Below are 23,891 nucleotides of genomic sequence, written 5' to 3'. Positions count from 1 at the left end.
CTTCTTCATCGACAACATTATCAGGTTCCTCCCCTGAAACTATATTTTTATTCCATCACATCTTATGTGCTTTTTCTTGGAGCGTCGGTTTGTTTTTGTTTTTGTTTTGTTTGAATAAAATGGATCCTAGCATTCACTTTATGGGAGAGAGACACGCTCCGCTGTAGCATATGGACAAGTATGTCCTTGGTTTCTACTCATAGTATTCATGGCGAAGTTTCTTCTTCGTTAAATTGTTATATGGTTGGAATTGGAAAATGATACATGTAGTAATTGCTATTAATGTCTTGGGTAATGTGATACTTGGCAATTGTTGTGCTCATGATTAAGCTCTTGCATCATATGCTTTGCACCCATTAATGAAGAAATACATAGAGCATGCTAAAATTTGGTTTGCATATTTGGTTTCTCTAAGGTCTAGATAATTTCTAGTATTGAGTTTGAACAACAAGGAAGACGGTGTAGAGTCTTATAATGTTTTCAATATGTCTTTTATGTGAGTTTTGCTCACCGGTTCATCCTTGTGTTTGTTTCAAATAACCTTGCTAGCCTAAACCTTGTATCGAGAGGGAATACTTCTCATGCATCCAAAATACTTGAGCCAACCACTATGCCATTTGTGTCCACCATACCTACCTACTACATGGTATTTTCCGCCATTCCAAAGTAAATTGCTTGAGTGCTACCTTTAAAATTCCATCATTCACCTTTGCAATACATAGCTCATGGGACAAATAGCTTAAAAACTATTGTGGTATTGAATATGTAATTATGCACTTTATCTCTTATTAAGTTGCTTGTTGTGCGATAACCATGTTTACTGGGGACGCCATCAACTACTCTTTGTTGAATTTCATGTGAGTTGCTATGCATGTTCGTCTTGTCTGAAGTAAGAGCGATCTACCACCTTATGGTTAAGCATGCATATTGTTAGAGAAGAACATTGGGCCGCTAACTAAAGCCATGATCCATGGTGGAAGTTTCAGTTTTGGACATATATCCTCAATCTCATATGAGAAAATTATTAATTGTTGTTACATGCTTATGCATAAAAGAGGAGTCCATTATCTGTTGTCTATGTTGTCCCGGTATGGATGTCTAAGTTGAGAATAATCAATAGCGAGAAATCCAATGCGAGCTTTCTCCTTAGACCTTTGTACAGGCGGCATAGAGGTACCCCTTTGTGACACTTGGTTAAAACATGTGCATTGTGATGATCCGATAGTCCAAGCTAATTAGGACAAGGTGCGGGCACTATTAGTATACTATGCATGAGGCTTGCAACTTGTAAGATATAATTTACATGATACATATGCTTTATTACTACCGTTGACAAAATTGTTTCATGTTTTCAAAATCAAAGCTCTAGCACAAATATAGCAATCGATGCTTTCCTCTTTGAAGGACCATTATTTTACTTTCAATGTTGAGTCAGTTCACCTACTTCTCTCCACCTCAAGAAGCAAACACTTGTGTGAACTGTGCATTGATTCCTACATACTTGCATATTGCACTTATTATATTACTCTATGTTGACAATATCCATGAGATATACATGTTACAAGTTGAAAGCAACCGCTGAAACTTAATCTTCCTTTGTGTTGCTTCAATGCTTTTACTTTGAATTATTGCTTTATGAGTTAACTCTTATGCAAGACTTATTGATGCTTGTCTTGAAGTGCTATTCATGAAAAGTCTTTGCTTTATGATTCACTTGTTTACTCATGTCATATACATTGTTTTGATCGCTGCATTCACTACATATGCTTTACAAATAGTATGATCAAGTTTATGATGGCATGTCACTCCAGAAATTATCTGTGTTATCGTTTTACCTGCTCGGGACGAGCAGAACTAAGCTTGGGGATGCTGATACGTCTCCGACGTATCGATAATTTCTTGTGTTCCATGCCACATTATTGATGTTATCTACATGTTTTATGCACACTTTATGTCATATTCGTGCATTTTCTGGAACTAACCTATTAATAAGATGCCGAAGTGCCAGTTCCTGTTTTCTGCTGTTTTTGGTTTCAGAAATCCTAGTAACGAAATATTCTCGGAATCGGACGAAATCAACGCCCAAGTTCCTATTTTCACCGGAAGCATCCAGAACACCCGGGAAGGACCAGAGGGGGCACCGGGCCCCCAGACCATAGGCCGGCGCGGCCCAGGCCCCGGCCGCGCCGCCCTATGGTTTCGTCGCCCTTCGACCCTCCCGCGCCGTCTCTTCGCCTATATAAAGCCCCTGGATCGAAAACCTGATACGTTCGACGAAAACCACAGAAACCTTCCAGAGCCGCCGCCATCGCGAGGCCAAGATCTGGGGGACAGGAGTCTCTGTTCCGGCACGCTGCCGGAGCGGGGAAGTGCCCCCGGAAGGCTTCTCCATCGACACCGCTGCCATCTCCACCGCCATCTTCATCACCGCTGCTGCTCCCATGAGGAGGGAGTAGTTCTCCATCGAGGCTCGGGGCTGTACCGGTAGCTATGTGGTTAATCTCTCTCCATGTACTTCAATACAATGATCTCATGAGCTGCTTTACATGATTGAGATTCATATGAGTTTTGTATCACAATTCATCTATGTGCTACTCTAGTGATGTTATTAAAGTAGTTCTATTCCTCCTGCACGTGTGTAAAGGTGACTAGTGTGTGCACCGTGTGGTTCTTGTCGTAGGCTATGATCATGATCTCTTGTAGATTGTGGAGTTAATTATCATTATGATGGTATTGATGTGATCTATCTGGTTATGTTGATCTATCTTACACTATAAGGTTACTTAAATATGAACAAATTGTGGAGCTTGTTAACTCCGGCATTGAGGGTTCGTGTAATCCTACGCAATGCGTTCATCATCCAACAAAAGTGTAGAGTATGCATTTATCTATTCTGTTATGTGATCAATGTTGAGAGTGTCCACTAGTGAAAGTGTAATCCCTAGGCCTTGTTCCTAAATACTGCGTTACTACTGCTTGTTTCATTGTTTTCTTTGCGTTACTACTGCTGCAATACTACCACCATCAACTACACGCCAGCAAGCTATTTTCTGGCACCGTTGCTACTGCTCATACTTATTCATACCACCTGTATTTCACTATCTCTTCGCCGAACTAGTGCACCTATTAGGTGTGTTGGGGACACAAGAGACTTCTTGCTTTGTGGTTGCAGGGTTGCATGAGAGGGATATCTTTGACCTCTTCCTCCCTGAGTTCGATAAACCTTGGGTGATCCACTTAAGGGAAAACTTGCTGCTGTTCTACAAACCTCTGCTCTTGGAGGCCCAACACTGTCTACAGGAAAGGAGGGGGAACGTAGACATCACATGTCTTCGTCGGGAACTCCGAAGGATAGCTTCTTTGAGGACGTCGTCAACCCGTACATGAACGAGCTGAAGATGCACCCCAAGGAATTGCTGCTCGTAGATGGAGAGTTGCAGATCAAAGATGTCCAGGGTCCTAAAGGAGAAGGAAGCTTGGAAGATAGGGTGGAGAAACTAGAACAAGAGGTCTTCAACTACAAGAAGATGGCTGAGCGTGAAGTGGACATCTTCCACAAGATTGTGTCTGAACTTATTGATGGACACAAGAAGAAGACTGCAAAGTTGTGGGACGATATCTTCTCGCTTCACGACACTACCAACAAACTCCAAGCTCAACTCTATGATGTTCAGAATCAAAACTGTGAGTATGAAACAGGTTTAAACACATAAGTTATGCCGCTAGTTTCAGGATTCCGGAGACCAAGATGTCGTTTGTTGATGGAGAGCCTCTTCCTTGGAAGTCCCACCGAAGGAGTAATTCATCATCGGTATTGGCATCCCCTTGGTTTGTTCCAAGCTTGGGGGAGTGCCGCGGTATCACATCATCACTATATTTTACCTTTTTTCTATCAAGTAGTGTCATATCATGAGTAGGGAAGTTATTATATAAGATAGTTTGCAGTATGGAAGTATCTCTCTTTAGTTGGTTATCTATGTATCCCTTGGTGTGAGTTATCGTTATGGAATATTAATGAGAAGTTTTATCATTTACATATTGCACATCTTATTTTAGTTTGCAATCTCTATTATGTGGTTGATCTTGTTGTTAGTATTGGTATCACTTTGGGAGCATTGAGTAAATCTATTTGGTTTTGGCAAACTTAGCATTGGTCAATAGCAACAACACTTTGAGTTTAGGTAGAGAAGAAATACATGTAGATATGTTGTTTCATTATCTTTCTTTCTTGTTAGCCATGAGCTTAGTATTCTGAAGTTAAAATTGTTTGTGCTTACAAGAAAGATGCATGATTGTTTCTATCACATGTATATTTGTTTGTTTCCCTCAACTCTTATGCTTGCTAATCAACCTTGCTAGCCAAAGACCTGTACTGAGAGGGAATGCTTCTCGTGCATCCAAACCCTTAGACCAAACCTATGCCATCAGTGTCCACCATAACTGCCTATTATGTGGTATTTTGCGCCATTCCAAGTAAATACTTCATGTGCTACCTTTAAACAATTCAAAAGTTATCATCCCTTATTTGTGTCAATGTTTTATAGCTCATGAGGAAGTATGTGGTGTTTTATCTTTCAATCTTGTTGGGCAGTTTTCACTAATGGACTAGTGGCTTCATCCACTTATCCTATAATTTTGCAAAAAGAGCTGGCAACGGGGTTCCCAGCCCCAATTAATTAACTCTCATTAATAATCCTTTTCACATGTTTTGCTCTGATTCATCAGTAAGCAACTTAATTTTGCAATAGACACTCCTCCATGGTATGTGAAATGTTGGAAGGCACCCGAGGATTTGGTTAGCCATGGCTTGAGAAAGCAAAGGTTGGGAGGAGTGTTATCCTTAAATAAACTAAAATACATGTGTAAGCAAAAGAGAAGAGGGATGATCTACCTTGCTGGTAGAGATAACGTCCTTCATGGGAGCCGCTCTTTGAGAGTTTGTCTGGCAAGGGGGTTAGAGTACCCGCTACCAGTCGTTGACAACAACAAACACCTCTCAAAACTTTACTTTTATGCTCTCTATATGATTTCAAAACTTGAAAAGCTCTAGCACATGATTTAATCCCTGCTTCCCTCTGCGAAGGGCCTATCTTTTATTTTCATGTTGAGTCAGTAAACCTATTCCCCTCCATCTTAAGCAAGCAATTGAGTTGTTGTGATCCAACCATCTATATTGAGATATATTTAATCATGCCTTTTATTCTTCCTTGTTCAGTGCAAGTTTTATCTGAATGAATATAGCTTTGAAGATTATCGATGATTATGAGGAGATTATTATGATTGAGTATGCAAATTTTGCTATAAGCTTTAATATAAGAGCGCTGCTCGATAAATAAGTACAATTTGTTAAGTGTTCTCTGACCAAGAACGAAGTTTGCCATCACCAATTATGATTTCCTATGCACCTTTATTTGTGATCTCCTTTTACTTGTTTCAAGTTGAATCATATTGGGAAGTTGTTCACTAGAATGTCTTGTGTGAATTAATATGATGCTTCTTGTCCGTATTTTATTTATCGACTCTTCACTCCATAAACATGTGGTCTTGTTTACTGAGTTCAGTTTCGCTTGGGGACAAGCGAAGTCTAAGCTTGGGGGGAGTTGATACGTCCATTTTGCATCACTATTTTATATCATAATTTACTGTTATTCATTGATATATTTCATATTTAGAGATGCTACTTATGTTATTTCATCTATTTTGCATGTTTCATGATTATTGGAGAATCGCGCACCGGAGTCAGGATTCTGCTGGAAAAAGCACCGTCAGAATGCAATATTTCGGAAGATCAGCAATTGACGGGAATTATACTGAAAATCCTATTTTTCCAGAAGACGGAGGGAGCCAAAAGGAGGAGCCGAGGAGGGCCGCCATGGGCCCCCCTCATAGGCCGGTGCGGGCCCTGCCCTAGCCGCGCCGCCTTGTGGGGAGGGGGCCCACGACCCCCTCTGGCCTCCTCTCCTTCGCGTACTTCTTCGTCCCGAAAACCTAAGCTACGGGGGATAGTCGCGAAGAGACACAGCCTCCTCTGCGGGGCGGAAAACACCTGAGAGAAAAGAGCTCTCCGGTGGGCAGGAATCCACCGGGGAAATTCCCTCCCGGAGGGGGAAATCGACGCCATCGTCACCGTCATCGAGCTGGACATCATCTCCATCATCATCACCATCATCTCCATCATCATCACCTCCATCTCCACCACTGCACCTCGTCACCGCTGTAACAATTAGGGTTGGATCTTGATTGTTTGATAGGGGAAACTCTCCCGGTATTGATTTCTACTTGTTATTGATGCTATTGAGTGAAACCATTGAACCAAGGTTTATGTCCAGATTGTTTTTCATCATCACATCACCTCTGATCATGTTCCATATGATGTCTCGTGAGTAGTTCGTTTAGTTTTTGAGGACATGGGTGAAGTCTAAATGTTAGTAGTGAATTATGTTGGGTAATATTCAATGTTATGATATTTAAGTTGTGGTGTTATTCTTCTAGTGGTGTTATGTGAACATCGACTACATGATACTTCACCTTTATGGGCCTAGGGGAATACATCTTTTATTCGTTTGCTAATTGTGGGGTTGCCGGAGTGACAGCAACCTGAACCCCCGTTGGTATATCGATGCAGGAGGGATAGCAGGATCTCAGAGTTTAAGGTTGTGGTTAGATTTATCTTAATTACTTTCTTGTATTTGCGGATGCTTGCAAGGGGTATAATCACAAGTATGTATTAGTCCTAGGAAGGGCGGTGCATTAGCATAGGTTCACCCACACAACACTTATCAAAACAATGAAGATTAATCAGCTATATGAAGCAAAAGCACTAGACTAAATCCCCGTGTGTCCTCAAGAACGTTTGGTCATTATAAGTAAACAAACCGGCTTGTCCTTTGTGCTAAAAAGGATTGGGCCACTCGCTGCAATTATTTCTCTCGCATTTTACTTACTCGTACTTTATTTATCTGCTATATCAAAACCCCTGAATACTTGTCTGTGAGCATTTACAGTGAATCCTTCATCGAAACTGCTTGTCAACACCTTCTGCTCCTCGTTGGGTTCGACACTCTTATTTATCGAAAGTACTACGATACACCCCCTATACTTGTGGGTCATCACTCCTCCTCGCCACCAAGGCTGGCCAGGAGCAAAGAAAAGGCATACCTTGTGATACGTCTCCAACGTATCTATAATTTCTGATGTTCCATGCTTGTTTTATGACAATACCTACATGTTTTGCTTGCACTTTATATCATATTATGGCATTTATTGGACTAACCTATTAACAAGATGCCACAGTGCCAGTTTCTGTTTATTATGTCTGTTTATTGCAGAAAAGGCCCAAAAACCAAATTGCTCGGAAAAATCCAGAAAAATTACAGAAATTCTATTTCGCTGGAAGACTCACGGATCCAGAAGGGCAAGCCAGGGGGAGGCCCAGGGCCTCCTCACCATAGGCCAGCGCGGCCTGGAGGGTGGTCACCCCACCCTATGGTGTTGTCGCCTCGGGACTCTTCCGACTCCGACTCTTCGCCTATTTAAGCCGTCGTGACCTAAAACTTCGACACGGATTGACGAAACTCCAGAAAGACTCCAGGGGCGCCGCCACATCGTGAAACTCCAATTCGGGGGACAGAAGTCGCTGTTCCGGCACCCTGCCGGGACGGGGAATTGCCCCCGGAGCCATCTCCACCGCCGTCTCCACCGCCATCTTCACCGCCATCGCTGCCTCCATGATGAGGAGGGAGTAATCCACCCCCGAGGCTGAGGGCTCCGCTGTAGCTATGTGGTTCATCTCTCTCCCATGTACCTCAATACAATAATCTCATGAGCTGCTTTACATGATTGAGATTCATATGAGTTTTGTATCACTATTCATCTATGTGCTACTCTAGTGATGTTATTAAAGTAGTTTTATTCCTCCTACACGGTGTAATGGTGACAGTGTGTGCATCCGTGTTAGTACTTGGTTTATGCTATGATTATGATCTCTTGTAGATTATGAAGTTAACTATTGCTATGATGGTATTAATGTGATCTATTCCTCCTACATAGTGTGAAGGTGACAGTGTGCATACTATGTTAGTACTTGGTTTAGTCTTATTGATCTTTCATGCACTCTAAGGTTATTTAAATATGAACATTGAATTGTGGAGCTTGTTAACTCCGGCATTGAGGATTCGTGTAATCCTACGCAATGTGTTCATCATCCAACAAGAGTGTAGAGTATGCATTTATCTATTCTGTTATGTGATCAATGTTGAGAGTGTCCACTAGTGAAAGTATGATCCCTAGGCCTTGTTCCTAAATACTGCTATCGCTGCTTGTTCACTGTTTTACTGCGTTACTACTGCTGCGTTACTACTGCTTGTTTACTGTCTTGGGCAAAGCACTTTTCTGGTGCCGTTGCCACTGCTCATATATATTCATACCACCTGTATTTCACTATCTCTTCGCCGAACTAGTGCACCTACTAGGTGTGTTGGGGACACAAGAGACTTCTTGCTTTGTGGTTGCAGGGTTGCATGAGAGGGATATCTTTGACCTCTTCCTCCCTGAGTTCGATAAACCTTGGGTGATCCACTTAAGGGAAAACTTGCTGCTGTTCTACAAACCTCTGCTCTTGGAGGCCCAACACTGTCTACAGGAAAAGGAGGAGGCGTAGACATCAAGCTATTTTCTGGCGCCGTTGCCGGGGAGGAAAGGTAAAAGGTACTCACACTCCGGATCTCGGCTACTAAGCTATTTTCACCGTTGTAAGTACTCGAAGCTATTTCCTTTAGATCCTGCAATTGCATCTTTTTGTTTCTTGTTTACACTAGTTAGGCATAATGGAAAACAACAAAAAAATTGGTGAGCTTTTTAATCTTTTTCCTGATTTAGAATTGTTTGATGCGAAAATTAAAAAACCTATGGAACCTTATTTGCATGCTAGTAGCGATGTTATTAGTATGAATGCAATTACTGCTAATGCTATGGAGAAGTCTAAGCTTGGGGAAGCTAGTTTTTGTGATCTTTTTAGCTTCCCATCTTTAGGGGAGAAAATTTGCTCTGATAATACTTTATCTCCCATATGCAATAACTCTAATGATGCTTGTGATATTTTAAATGCACCTACTGAAAGTATTCCATATAAAATACCTATGAAAATTATTGAACGTGTTATGGATAACCACTATAAAGGGGATGGAACTGTCCATCCTAGAGATCATTTACTGTTTTTGCATGAATTATGCGGGTTATTCAAGTGTGCAGGTATCTCTATGGATGAAGTGAGGAAGAAGCTATTCTCTGTTTCACTGTCTGGTAAAGCGGCGCATTGGTATAAATTGTTGGAGAATAGTCATTCTCTTGGTTGGGAAGAAATTGCATCCCTCTTTATTCTAAATTTTATCCTCCTCATGAAGTGCATATTGATAAAAATTATATTTATAACTTTTATCCTCGTGATGGAGAGAGTATTTCTCAAGCGTGGGGGAGATTGAAGTCACTAATGCTCAAATGTCCCATTCATGAGCTCCCCCGTAATGTTATTGTTAACAATTTTTATGCGAGACTTTCAGGACAACACAAGGACTATCTGGATGCCTGTTCGGAAGGATCTTTCACAAGCAAAGAGGTTGAAGCTAGGTGGGATCTTCTTGATCGGATTGAGGACAACGCTGAAGGATGGGAGAACGATAAAGGTAAAGAGTCAGGTATAAATTATGATTATGAATGCATTGAAGCTTTTATGGATACCGATAAATTTCGAAATATGAGTGCTACTTATGGTCTTGACTCTCAAGTTGCTGCAAATCTTTATAAATCCTTTGCTTCTCATTTTGAATTGCCTAAGAAGAATTTTTATAAGTATCATGAACCTTTTAAAGAGGCTTGCATGAAGAATGAAATTGTTGTTAATTATTGCAATAAGCATGCTCAAACTCCTAAGAATGCTATTTCCTATAAGCATGTTAATTTTTGTGGAATGCATAGACCTTGTGGAATTAATCAAGCCAAAGATGAATATTGCATCCATCATACTAATGAAAAAACTAGAAAGTGGGCTAGGACTCTAGATGATCTTGGTAAAAAAGTTTGTGCCCTCTATCCTTTTATTTGTGAAGTTTGCCATGAAGTGGGTCATTTTAATTTTCAATGCTCCTCCAATGATAATTTGAACCCAATGAGTGCTGCAAATTTGTATTGTGATGATGAAATTACTCCTAATCAGCATGATGAACTCACTTTATTTGTGTGGTGTGAAGAGTTATCAAGGAAAATTTCTTTGTTAGATATTAATGATCTTGATATTGATGATGTCCTGCATGGGTGTTTTTCTTATTGCATTGATAATAGCCATACAAATACTTACATACAAAATATTTTAGAAGATGACACCTTGCCAAAATATGATAGGACATTGTGTGTTTTCAACTAATTAATGAAAAGGAGGGATCCTCCCAAGTTTCTTCTATTGTTTCTGAAAGTAAATCAGGTTATGCGGACAAGCCACCCTTCAAGCCTCTTCCTCCTAAAGAAGGGAACGAGGAGAAGGAAGAGAAGAAGAAGAAGAAAAAGGGAACGAAGAAGAAGAAAAGGGAGAATAAAAAGAAAGAGGTAACGACGTATTCCCGCGTGAATGAGATAACGCTAGGTAACCGTAAGTATGTTGCTCCTAATGATTATTGTGATAATGAATCTGAATACGATGATTTTCCTATGTCCTTTACATACATTAGCAATCATGATTTGAATGAGCACACTACTTTTGATATTGCAAATCTCTGGGAAACTAATTCTGAAAATGATGATAACAATGATTGCCATAGTGTCAGTGCTATCCATGCTTCCTCCCACAATGATATAGAAAGCTCTAAGCTTGGGGAAGAGGTGTTTGCAAATCCTTTAGCTACTGGTCATTATGTTCTTGATACATCTCCTTCTAATAACAATAATGGTGTGGACACAGATAAACCGATTGTGAAAGATAACTATTCTATTTCTTATGATGACACTGTGCCTCCGATCTCTAAAGATTTTTATAAAGAATGCTATGATATAGGTTCTAACTACCCTTATGAAACTTGTCATAGTCATGATTGGGTTACCAAAAACAATTCCCTTAATATGCAACTTGTTTGCCATGTTCAAATTCTTGATAATAATCTTACTCCGATTACTATTAATGAGAATAACTCTTCTTATGCCAAAATTAATGATACTTCTATGCATATGAACCATGATAAGAATGTTTTAAGTGATGGGTATATTGTGGATTTCATCAATGATGCTACTGAAAGTTATTATGAGAGAGGAAAATATGGTCGTATGCATCTTAATAATATTAAGTTTCCCCTCTTTATGTTGAGAATCTTGAAGTTACTCGTGTTTTATCCTCTTATGCTTGTCGCTTTGTTCTTCATGAATTCATTTGTGTACAAGATTCCTCTTCATAGGAAGCATGTTAGACTTAAATGTGTTTTGGATTTGCTTCTTGATGCTCTCTTTTGCTTCAAATATTATGTCTTGCGAGTGCATCATTAAAACTGCTGAGCCCATCTTAATGGCTATAAAGAAAGAACTTCTTGGGAGATAACCCATGTGTTATTTTGCTACAGTACTTTTTTTTATTTTGTGTCTTGGAAGTTGTTTACTACTGTAGCAATCTCTCCTTATCTTAGTTTTGTGTTTGGTTGTGCCAAGTGAAGCCTCTAATCGAAGGTTGATACTAGATTTGGATTTCTGCGCAGAAACAGATTCCTATCTGTCACGAATCTGGGCTGTTTTCTCTGTAGAAAAATTAGAAAAATATGCCAATTTACGTGCGTGTTCCTCAGATATGTACGCAACTTTCATTAGTTTTTAGTTTTCTGATCTGAGCAACGGAAGTATTTATTAAAAATTCGTCTTTACGGACTATTCTGTTTTGACAGATTCTGCCTTTTATTTCGCATTGCTTCTTTCGCTGTGTTAGGTGGATTTCTTTGTTCCATTACCTTCCAGTAGCTTTGAGCAATGTCCAGAAATGTTAAGAATGATTGTATCACCTCTGAACATGTGAGTTTTTGATTATGTACTAACCCCTCTAATGAAGTTTATGAGAAGTTTGGTGTGAAGGAAGTTTTCAAGGGTCAAGAGAGGAGGATGATATACTACGATCAAGAAGAGTGAAAAGTCTAAGCTTGGTGTAAGGGTACATTGCCCCTATGTGTGGTTTTGGTAATTAATGACAACCCCTATGGACTAATGTTTTCATTGAAGTTTATATGAAGGAATATTCCATAGGTACTACTTGTACTCCATGTGTTGGTTTCAAGTATGGATGCCATGAAGATAAAGGTATATCTTGTGTATTGGCATCAAGATCATCGGTATGAAGATACATATGTGATATGATCAAGAAGAAGAAATGAAGATGGAGTTCTTATGTGGAACTCAATATTAGCCATGCTCTATCTTATGTGAGTATGAGAAGATACAAGGATTGAGTTGGGCAAGTTCAAGATGAGCATCTCAAGTCGATCACATGCTTGAAGCTTGCCGTCCATTTGGTGATAATGGACATGTGAAGATGTGCATCAATGGAGCTTTCCCATCATAGTGTATGGGGGAGTATTTGTGAGTCTTCACGAAGCAACATTGATCAAGTGAGGCATTCCGGCTTGTGTAGAGCTTGAAGAGTTATCATCAAGATCAAGCGGGATGCGCAAGGCAAAGGTATGGCCTTGCTAGGTTTTCCTTTTACCGGTCTCAAGGTGGATGTTGGGAGACCGGATTATAGGATAGATAGCCGCACTATTAAGAGGGGCTTTCGGTTGAGTAACTTGATCACATCGTCTTAGGGAGCTCAATCCTTTGCATACTTTGCATATCCTTATTGCTTCTTGGTGTTTCTCTGTGTGAGGTTCTTGTGCTTGTTGCTAGCTTTACAACAAGCCCAAGTTCATCGAAAACGGAATCCGCATGCATCTTCTATTGCGTTTTCGAGTTTGGACGTCTTCACCGTTTCTTGACGGTGGGAGACTCCCTCTCTAAAATCATCTAAAAATGTTATGTGAGGAGTCTCCATATTTCCAGTTTTTGTTGGGGTTCTATTCGTCGTTACCTTTCCAACAAAATTGGTTTCATGTCGTTCGGGGTTCGGGAGCAATAGTTATTAAAGAAAAAGGAAAAAGGAAATGGAGAAAAGAATAAAAAGAAAAAAAGGGGAATGGGGCAGCCGGCCGGACCGGCCCAGCCGCCGGCCCACCCGGTCGAAGACCGGCCCTGGCACCGGTGCCATCCGGCCGGGATCCAGGGGCATTTTGGCCTGTGACCGGTTTGGGGCCCGGTCCGCAACCGGCCTACCCGGCGCTGCCCCCGGCCCAACCGGGCGCGCGGCCCGCTCGCCTATGCGCCGCCCACGCGCCGCAGCGTGGCCTGCTCGCCCGGCGAGGCCCGCTCCGCCCTGCGCGCCCACTCGCGTGGCCTGCTCCCCGCGCGGCCTGGCTCCACGCCGCCCGTGCGCCGTTGGGCCGCCGCCCACGCGGCCTGGCTGCCCCCGCGCGGCCTGAAGGATTTCGGCCGCCCAGCGCGCTGTCTGCAGCGCCCGGTCGGTGGGCCGGTCCGACCGGGCAGGCCACCGGCCTCTCCGGCCCAGGCTCCGGTCGGCCGGCCTGCTGACCGGCTGGGCCCTTTTTTAGCTCGTTTTTTATCCGTTTTTCACCTGGTTTTTTCCCCAACGGTTATTTTTCTCCCTAGACTATAAATAGCCCTTCTTCCACCTTGAGCAACCAGTTCTTCCTATTCTCTCACCTCCATTGTTGCTATTTGAAGAACTTGCTCTCCCCCTTGATTCCTCCAACCATTATTGCTCATATTTGAGGATTTGAGAGAGGAGATCTAGATCTACACTTCCACCAAACCATTTCTTCTCTAAGTGAGGGAATCTCTTGGGATCTAGATCTTGGAGTCTTTGGTTGACTTTCCCCTTGTTCTTCCTCTCCAATCTCATCCTAGCATTCGTTGCTTTGGTGGGATTTGAGTGTGAAGGACTTGAACACCTCCGGTGTTCTTGCTTTGCATCATTGCATAGTGTTGAGCTCTCCACCACGATTTGTTCGAGTGAGAGACCGTGAGCTTGTTACTCTTGGAGGGTGACCTCCTAGTTGGCTTGGTGATTGGTGCTCCGGTGATCTCTTCAAGAAGATTGTGAAGAGGCCCGGGCTTCTCCTTCGTGGAGCTTGTGAAGTGGTTGTGGAGCTTGCCATCTCCGGAGCGGAGGAAAAGCTAACCATAAGGAAAGGGCCATTATCCTTCGTGGGTGTGGTTCGGAGAATAGGGTGAGCCTTCGTGGCGCGGGGAATCCTTCGTGGGACCTCCACTCCTCCAAACGTGACGTACCTTGTTGCAAAGCAAGGGAACACGGGAATACATCCTCGTCTCCGCGTGCCTCGGTTATTTCTATACCCGAGCTCTCTTTCCTTGTGATAGCCATCGTGCTTGAAGTACATATATCTTGCTATCACTTGTGCTACATATATCTTGTGCCTATCTTGCTTAGCTCTAGTTGCTATTGTCACACTTAGTTGAGCTTAGCATATTTAGGGTTTGTGCTTGTAATCTAAACGATAGTTTAATTCCGCATTCTTACAAGACAAATCCGCAAGAATTTGTAATTGCCTATTCACCCCCCCCTCTAGGCGACATCTCGATCTTTCACTTGGTATCAGAGCAAGGTCTCTCCTTGTTTTAGGCTTCACCGCCTTGAGAGTAAAGATGTCGGCTAGTAATTTAGTGCACAATGACACAATTATCTTTGTTGGCACAAATTATCATTTGTGGCGAAATTGCTTGCTTTGTAAACTTCGGACCTTGTGTCCAAACATTGAGCAATTTCTAGATGTAGGTTTTTCTCCTCCGATGGATTCTCAAAATCTATCTTTAGAGGATGAGAAAAACTTACATCTTGAAGCTCAAGTATCTAATGAGCTTTTATTCTCTTTGAGACCCGATTTTCGTAGGTTCTTGATATATATAAAGCGAAAATCGTCTCATGAGATGTGGATCAAGCTTAAGGAAATGTTTGGTGGATCCACTTCTCATTTGGTCGGTGGTGACTCCGAGGAGCTCTCTTCTTCTTCACATCATGAAGAGCTCCAAGTTGCTTCCACCTCCGGCCGTGATGAGTCATCATCTTCTTCCACTTCACCAACGTGTTGCAAGACACAAGGTAATGATATGGTGAGTGGTGAGGGAAATTGCAATGTTGATATTGTGCTCAATAGTGATGACTCTTCATCTCTATCTCATTGCAATGTTTCCTCTTTGGACTTAAACACATCTTGCATTGAAAATAATCTACATGCTTGTGTTGATAGTCCTTGCATATCATGTGTAAATTGCTTACATAGATCTCATGAGGATATGCTTGCCTTGTCTTGCTCCCATAATCAAAATGTTTCTATTTCCTCTAGTTGCTTGTTGACTAACATTGTAGAGGAAACCGAACACTCTATGGATCAAGACATGATTTCAAATGAGGATTCAAGAATATCTTCATCTTCATCCTCCGGTATGCACATGTGCCTTATGGCAAATGGACCAAAGGTATCTCCTACTTTGACTCCTAACACACCCTCTAATGATGAGAGTGATGATGATGATAATGATGAAGAACATAATATCTTGGTGCATGATATGGCAATGGTATATGCTTCTCTTCGTGGTAATAAAGAAGCTCGTGCTTATCTCGAACACTCTATGGATACCTTGAATAAATATAGGGAAACCATAGTGGAGTTGGAGTCCCATGTTGAAAATGGGGAAATGAGATTCACTCTCCTCAAGCATGAGCTAAAAGATGAGAAGCATGCTAATTTCATGCTTACACAAAAAATTGAATCCTATATGCATGAAAATGAGAAAACTATTGTTGATGCTTGTGCTACTAACTCTAATTCTTGTGAAGCATCGACCTTAAAGGAGAATGTTGAGCTAAGGGCTCAACTTGAGTTGCTAACTAGCAATTATAGGGAATTGGAAGAAAGTCATAAAAAGCTCTCAAGCTCTCATGATGATCTTCTAATTTCCTATGATGGGCTAAAGTTAGCTCATGAGGCAAGTATCACTAAGGTAACATCTTGTGAGCCTCATATGGATGTTAGCACAATCTCTACTACAAACGTTATATTGCCATGTGCTAGTCCTTGTAATCCATCTAGTCAAACTAGTGATACACCTTGTGTTGGATTACTCACTTTGCCTTGTTGCTCTAACAATGAAGCTTCTACTTCCTCTAGTACTTGTATTTCTACTAACCATGTAGAGGAAATAAGAGAGCTCGAGGCTCAAGTCCTTTCTTTGAAGAAAGACTTGGAAAAGCGTCATGAAGGGAAATCCGCACTTGACAAGATGCTAAGTGTGCAACAATCCCCCAATGACAAAAGTGGACTTGGATTCAACTCCAATAACAAGAACAAATCCAAGAGCAAGAGCAACAAGAAGAAGGGCCAAGACAAAGTCAAGGATCCGGCCAAGTTGGTTTGCTTCAAGTGCAAGGTTGAAGGGCATCATGTTAGATCATGCCCATTGAAGAAGAAGAAGCACTTGAGTGAGAAACAACAAGGGAAACGGCCACAAGGTCAAGGTCAAGCTCATGCTCGACCTCAAGTTGAAGATAGGGCACTTCCCAACAAGAATCAAGATATTGTTCCCCAAGAGAAGAAATCAATAAAGAAGAGAAAGGGGAACACTTGCTACTTATGTCGTGAGAAGGGGCACTTTGCTTCTTCTTGCTTAGGTGGTACCTTATCTAACCCTATAATTGTTGATAATGATTATTCTCTAGGGAAGGATAAGGATGGCAATGTGTTTGCCAAGTTTGTTGGAACTCAAAGTGGTTTCAAGAAAAGAACCATTTGGGTTGCCAAGCCTATTGTGACTAATCTCTTAGGACCCAACTTGGTTGGGGACCAACAATCTCAAACTTGATCAATAGGTACAAGTGGAGGTCATTGGAGACTTGGCTACTTCATGAAGAATTAAGGGATCTTCATATATTATATTTTGACCAAGCCAAGTCGTATGGATTATCATCTATATCTTATATCCAATGTTCCTCTTTGCGGTAACTTATATTTCAACTCTTCATGTTTATTGTAAGTTACTTGCCCCTTTGCATGTTTGGTTTTTGTACCAAATATGTGTATGTATGTGTTGTGTCTTACTTGCCTATCTTGTGTATTCAAGTATGTTTGTTTGACTCATCATATGCTTGTGTATTGTTTTGAGCCTAATGCATCTTGATGATATCTTATTTGGCTCTCTTTGAAGTGATTAATGGAACATCCCATTTTGGGGGAGTGATATGCTTTGTGCATCTCTCTTTCTTTAAAAAATGTGTACATGGGTACCACCACTTAGTATTGATATTGCAAGATTATCTAGTCACTATGTGGTGTGTCATACTCATGAGAAATTCAAATTCTAAAATATCCATTAATCATCTCTAGTTAAATTTTAGTTGCCTCTTGTTTGGGAAGAAATGACTTATCACATTATGGGGGAGTAATATGTTTTGTACATATCACAAGCCTAGAAAATGTGAACATATGAGGTTATGCCACTTAGAGTTGATGCTCTTAATTATCTTGTTTCTAGGTGGCATGTTTGCTCAAACAAGCTCCACTTGTAGTAAAAAGATTTTATTGCTCATCTTTTGGTTCTTGTTTGAATAAGAAATTCTTGGTGCGGTTTTTCCTCAAGTACATATCTCTATATCTTATTTGGGACACCGTTTGCTTCAAGTTATTCTAATCATTGCCGTGCGTGACTGTGTGACTAGTTGAAGTTATCAAGAATCTTCATCCATGCATAGTGCTTAATTCTATATACTTATCATATGCCTGTTATTGTGAAGTTGATCCTTACTATCTTTGTCAATTCACCACCGGAAATTATTTCCAATATACTCATTGTCTTTGACAATTGATAACCTTATATGTGGTTGAATTTATGGATCACCTTCACCTTGGATTGCTTCTTATTGTCTTATTTTATTTCCAACAAATCCTTGTTGCTCCCATGTGTCTTCCTTGTCTCTTTGAAAAATCTTTTGATAAATTATCTTGATTCATATCAAGTGTTTGTTTTGGAAGACAAACCTTTTCTTTATGGTACATTGTGCCATTGTGAAAGGTGTAGAGGGTTTGGTTTATTTGTTCGAACCTTGCTCTTTTGGGGAGTTTGCTATCTCATTCCTTCTTACATATTCTATTAGCTTGAATGAGATAAATCTTTAAGCATGTTTGCTTTATTTCATCCTCTATGCTCAATGGTTTCTTCTTAGTTCACTTGTTGAACTTTGTTGAACAAATCTTTTGTGATTTGCTTCTTAGATATAATTTGGACAACAAATTTGTTTTGTGACACCTCTATGCCTTATTTAATTCCTTTGGTGTTTTGTCCAAAGTATATCTTTCTTGGATCTTTAAAAGTTTTGGTGCATGCTTATATGTAATTTGTTTATACTTGTAGCATGCTTGCTTTCTTTCGATCCATTATGTAGGATATACTCCATCAAATCCTAAATGGCTAAGATGTGCATGAAATTCAAACTTCATCTAAATATGCACATGTTTATATGGAGTGTGTCCTATATATTGTGGTTAGTCTAACCATGTTGGACCCAATAAGTTTGGGGACCAAGATGTACTTGAATAATGTTTTAGGTACATTGGAGATGCAATGGAGGCTTGTCTCATCTATAAGGAAGGTGTTGTCACCATATGAGAATTGGAGTCAAGCTAGGATGATCGATGAACTCTTATCTACTACATCAAGCCATTGCTATCTCGGTAACAAGTATCTTATTCATGCATTCTCATATAGCATTTAACCTCTTGTAAGTTGTATCTTGGCATGAAATTATTTATTTCAAAAATTATTGCGGTTCTTGAAAAACCCTTTTAAAGTAAAACTTCTTATTGAACATTTGAGTAATTTGAGAAGATGCATATGATAGGTTATATATATATATATATCATATTTTATGATTCACCTATCACAAATATGCCCTCTAGCAATTTATTGCATATCAATTCCTCAAAGAGCTCTTGTGTGCAATATTGATGAATTTGTGAAATAAATCCGTATTTGTGATACTTGTTGCCTTTCTCAAGACACTCCAACTAGCTCTACTTCCCTTATTGTTAGTTGTAATGCTTTTGAGGTTTAACTTGGTTGAAGTTCATTCATATATACCATAAGTGAAAATTGGAGCCATTGGCTATATATGCTTCTTAAGCAAACATCCTTTGGTATATTTTATGACTTCATCTTGGATATCTTGTTTTATCTATTTTGTTAGCCTCTTGTGTGTGCATGTTTCTTTATGGATCACTTTGTCCACTTTAGAAACTCATATACATAAGAGTGTTAATCCATCACCTTGATATCCTTGATCTTTGCCGACCATCTTTTACCCCTTTTGTTTTTAGTGGGTTGGTACAGAAAATTTATGAGTGCTTGGTTTATTTATTTTCTTCATGCACTCATATCTCGTAATTGTTGGACTCAAGTTTTTCTTGATAAGCATACTCTCTTTATCTTAGTTGTGTTCTAAATGATATATAGGGAGTGAGGATTCCATGTTTGTGCATATTGTATCCAAATACAAACATTATAAATTGTGCATGAACCTTGGGGAGCTTTCTTATTTTTAGAGCACTATATCTTTCTTATCATGATATCTTTGTTTGTCCAATTGGATCTTTGATTGCTTGCTTTATTTGTTGAAGCTCACTTCACCATGTTATCTTTATGCAATTTTTGATCCTCAATATAGTTTGATTTCCTTCAATTATTCATCATTGGATATGTGCACTTGATTCCACTCAAATTATGAGAAGTGCACACTTTGGGGAGGAACTCACATTATATTGGCCTTCTAAATTTTTCACCCATTTTGACAATCGATGCCAATGGGGGAGAAGTTTAGAGGGTTTAAGGGAATGGTTTTATACTTAAGCTTGGTTTGTGCTTAAGTGTTTTGCCTCTCATGCATTCCATATTTATATGTCTTGCATGGTTGTATATATATAGTGGAAACTATCCCAAAGGTTAATCTTGACAATGTATGCAATGAATTCATGTTCATCACACGTGCATACATTGTGGGGGAGTTTTCACTATATATATTGGTTCTACTCACATCTCTTGCATTTGTTGTAGTTGTGTGAGTAGAGCCAGTTTTGATATGGGCTAGTAGCTTTGTGCTACTTGACCATATCAAATACAACCTCTTGTATACAACTTATTCTCGGATAAGTTGCGTACTTGTTTCTAATATTCATTATATAAACCCTCTTACTGTGGTTGTCATCAATTACCAAAATGGGGGAGATTGTAAGGGTACATTGCCCCTATGTGTGGTTTTGGTAATTAATGACAACCCCTATGGACTAATGTTTTCATTGAAGTTTATATGAAGGAATATTCCATAGGTACTACTTGTACTCCATGTGTTGGTTTCAAGTATGGATGCCATGAAGATAAAGGTATATCTTGTGTATTGGAATCAAGATCATCGGTATGAAGATACATATGTGATATGATCAAGAAGAAGAAATGAAGATGGAGTTCTTATGTGGAACTCAATATTAGCCATGCTCTATCTTATGTGAGTATGAGAAGATACAAGGATTGAGTTGGGCAAGTTCAAGATGAGCATCTCAAGTCGATCACATGCTTGAAGCTTGCCGTCCATTTGGTGATAATGGACATGTGAAGATGTGCATCAATGGAGCTTTCCCATCATAGTGTATGGGGGAGTATTTGTGAGTCTTCACGAAGCAACATTGATCAAGTGAGGCATTCCGGCTTGTGTAGAGCTTGAAGAGTTATCATCAAGATCAAGCGGGATGCGCAAGGCAAAGGTATGGCCTTGCTAGGTTTTCCTTTTACCGGTCTCAAGGTGGATGTTGGGAGACCGGATTATAGGATAGATAGCCGCACTATTAAGAGGGGCTTTCGGTTGAGTAACTTGATCACATCGTCTTAGGGAGCTCAATCCTTTGCATACTTTGCATATCCTTATTGCTTCTTGGTGTTTCTCTGTGTGAGGTTCTTGTGCTTGTTGCTAGCTTTACAACAAGCCCAAGTTCATCGAAACGGAATCCGCATGCATCTTCTATTGCGTTTCGAGTTTGGACGTCTTCACCGTTTCTTGACGGTGGGAGACTCCTCTCTAAAATCATCTAAAAATGTTATGTGAGGAGTCTCCATATTTCCAGTTTTTGTTGGGGTTCTATTCGTCGTTACCTTTCCAACAAAATTGGTTTCAGGTCGTCCGGGCTTCGGGAGCAATAGTAAATAAACAAAAAGCAAAAAGCAAATGGACAAAAGAAGCAAACAAAAAAACGGGAACGGGCCAGCCGGCCGGACCGGCCCAGCCGCCGGCCCACCCGGTCGAAGTCCGGCCCTGGCACCGGTGCCAGCCGGCCGGGATCCAGCGCCATTTTGGCCTGGGACCGGTTTGGGGCCCGGTCCGCAACCGGCCTACCCGGCGCTGCCCCGGCCCAACCGGGCGCGCGGCCCGCTCGCCTATGCGCCGCCCACGCGCTGCAGGCGTGGCCTGCTCGCCCGGCGAGGCCCGCTCCGCCCTGCGCGGCCCACTCGCGTGGCCTGCTCCCCCGCGCGGCCTGGCTCCACGCCGCCCGTGCGCCGTTGGGCCGCCGCCGGCCCACGCGGCTGGCTGCCCGCGCGGCTTTGAAGGATTTCGGCCGCCCGGTAGCGCTGTCTGCAGCGCCCGGTCGGTGGGCCGGTCCGGCCAAGACAGGCCACCGGCCTCTCCGGCCCAGGCCTCGGCCGGCCGGCTCGCCGACCGTGGGCCCTTTTTTAGCTCGTTTTTTATCCGTTTTTCACCTGGTTTTTTCCCCAACGGTTATTTTTCTCCCTAGACTATAAATAGCCCTTCTTCCACCTTGAGCAACCAGTTCTTCCTATTCTCTCACCTCCATTGTTGCTATTTGAAGAACTTGCTCTCCCCCTTGATTCCTCCAACCATTATTGCTCATATTTGAGGATTTGAGAGAGGAGATCTAGATCTACACTTCCACCAAACCATTTCTTCTCTAAGTGAGGGAATCTCTTGGGATCTAGATCTTGGAGTCTTTGGTTGACTTTCCCCCTTGTTCTTCCTCTCCAATCTCATCCTAGCATTCGTTGCTTTGGTGGGATTTGAGTGTGAAGGACTTGAACACCTCCGGTGTTCTTGCTTTGCATCATTGCATAGTGTTGAGCTCTCCACCACGATTTGTTCGAGTGAGAGACCGTGAGCTTGTTACTCTTGGAGGGTGACCTCCTAGTTGGCTTGGTGATTGGTGCTCCGGTGATCTCTTCAAGAAGATTGTGAAGAGGCCCGGGCTTCTCCTTCGTGGAGCTTGTGAAGTGGTTGTGGAGCTTGCCATCTCCGGAGCGGAGGAAAAGCTAACCATAAGGAAAGGGCCATTATCCTTCGTGGGTGTGGTTCGGAGAATAGGGTGAGCCTTCGTGGCGCGGGGAATCCTTCGTGGGACCTCCACTCCTCCAAACGTGACGTACCTTGTTGCAAAGCAAGGGAACACGGGAATACATCCTCGTCTCCGCGTGCCTCGGTTATTTCTATACCCGAGCTCTCTTTCCTTGTGATAGCCATCGTGCTTGAAGTACATATATCTTGCTATCACTTGTGCTACATATATCTTGTGCCTATCTTGCTTAGCTCTAGTTGCTATTGTCACACTTAGTTGAGCTTAGCATATTTAGGGTTTGTGCTTGTAATCTAAACGATAGTTTAATTCCGCATTCTTACAAGACAAATCCGCAAGAATTTGTAATTGCCTATTCACCCCCCCCCCCTCTAGGCGACATCTCGATCTTTCACTTGGGGATGCCCCGGTGGTTCACCCCTGCATATTTCAAGAAAACTCAAGCGTCTAAGCTTGGGGATGCCCAAGGCATCCCCTTCTTCATCGACAAATTATCAGGTTCCTTCTCTTGAAACTATATTTTTATTCGGTCACATCTTATGTACTTTACTTGGAGCGTCTGTGTGCTTTTGTTTTTGTTTTTGTTTGAATAAATGCTTATGTGGGAGAGAGACACGCTCCGCTGGTTCGTATGAACACATGTGTTCTTAGCTTTTAATTTTCATGGCGAAGGTTGAAACTGCTTCGTTAATTATTATATGGTTGGAAACGGAAAATGCTACATGTAGTAATTGGTATGATGTCTTGAATAACTTGATATTTGGCAATTGTTGTGCTCTTGTTTAAGCTCTTGCATCATATACCTTGCACCTATTAGTGAAGAAATACATAGAGCTTGTTAAAATTTGGTTTGCATGAGTGGTTTCTCTAGAGTCTAGATATTTTCTAGTGAGGTGTTTGAACAACAAGGAAGACGATGTATAGTCTTATAATGCTTGTAATATGTCTTTTATGTGAGTTTTGCTGTACTAGTTCGTGCTTGTGTTCGCTTCAAACAACCTTGCTAGCCTAAACCTTGTATCGAGGGGGAATACTTCTCATGCATCCAAATCCTTGAGCCAAACAACACTATGCCATTTGTGTCCACCATACCTACCTACTACATGGTATTTCCTGCTATTCCAAAGTAAATTGCTTGAGTGCTACCTTTAAACAATTCAAAATTTATCACTTCTGATTTGTGTCAATGTTTTATAGCTCATGAGGAAGTATGTGGTGTTTATCTTTCAATCTTGTTGGGCAACTTTCACCAATGGACTAGTGGCTTCATCCGCTTATCCAATAATTTTGTAAAAAGAGCTGGCAATGGGATTTCCAGTCCCAAATTAATTAACAAAAATAGACACTCCTCCATGGTATGTGATTGTTGGACGGCACCCGAAGGATTCGGTTAGCCATGGCTTG

Source organism: Lolium perenne, chromosome 4 (genome assembly GCF_019359855.2).
Source record: "Lolium perenne isolate Kyuss_39 chromosome 4, Kyuss_2.0, whole genome shotgun sequence".
Taxonomy (NCBI): Eukaryota; Viridiplantae; Streptophyta; class Magnoliopsida; order Poales; family Poaceae; genus Lolium; species Lolium perenne.
This window is presented reverse-complemented; position numbering follows the sequence as displayed.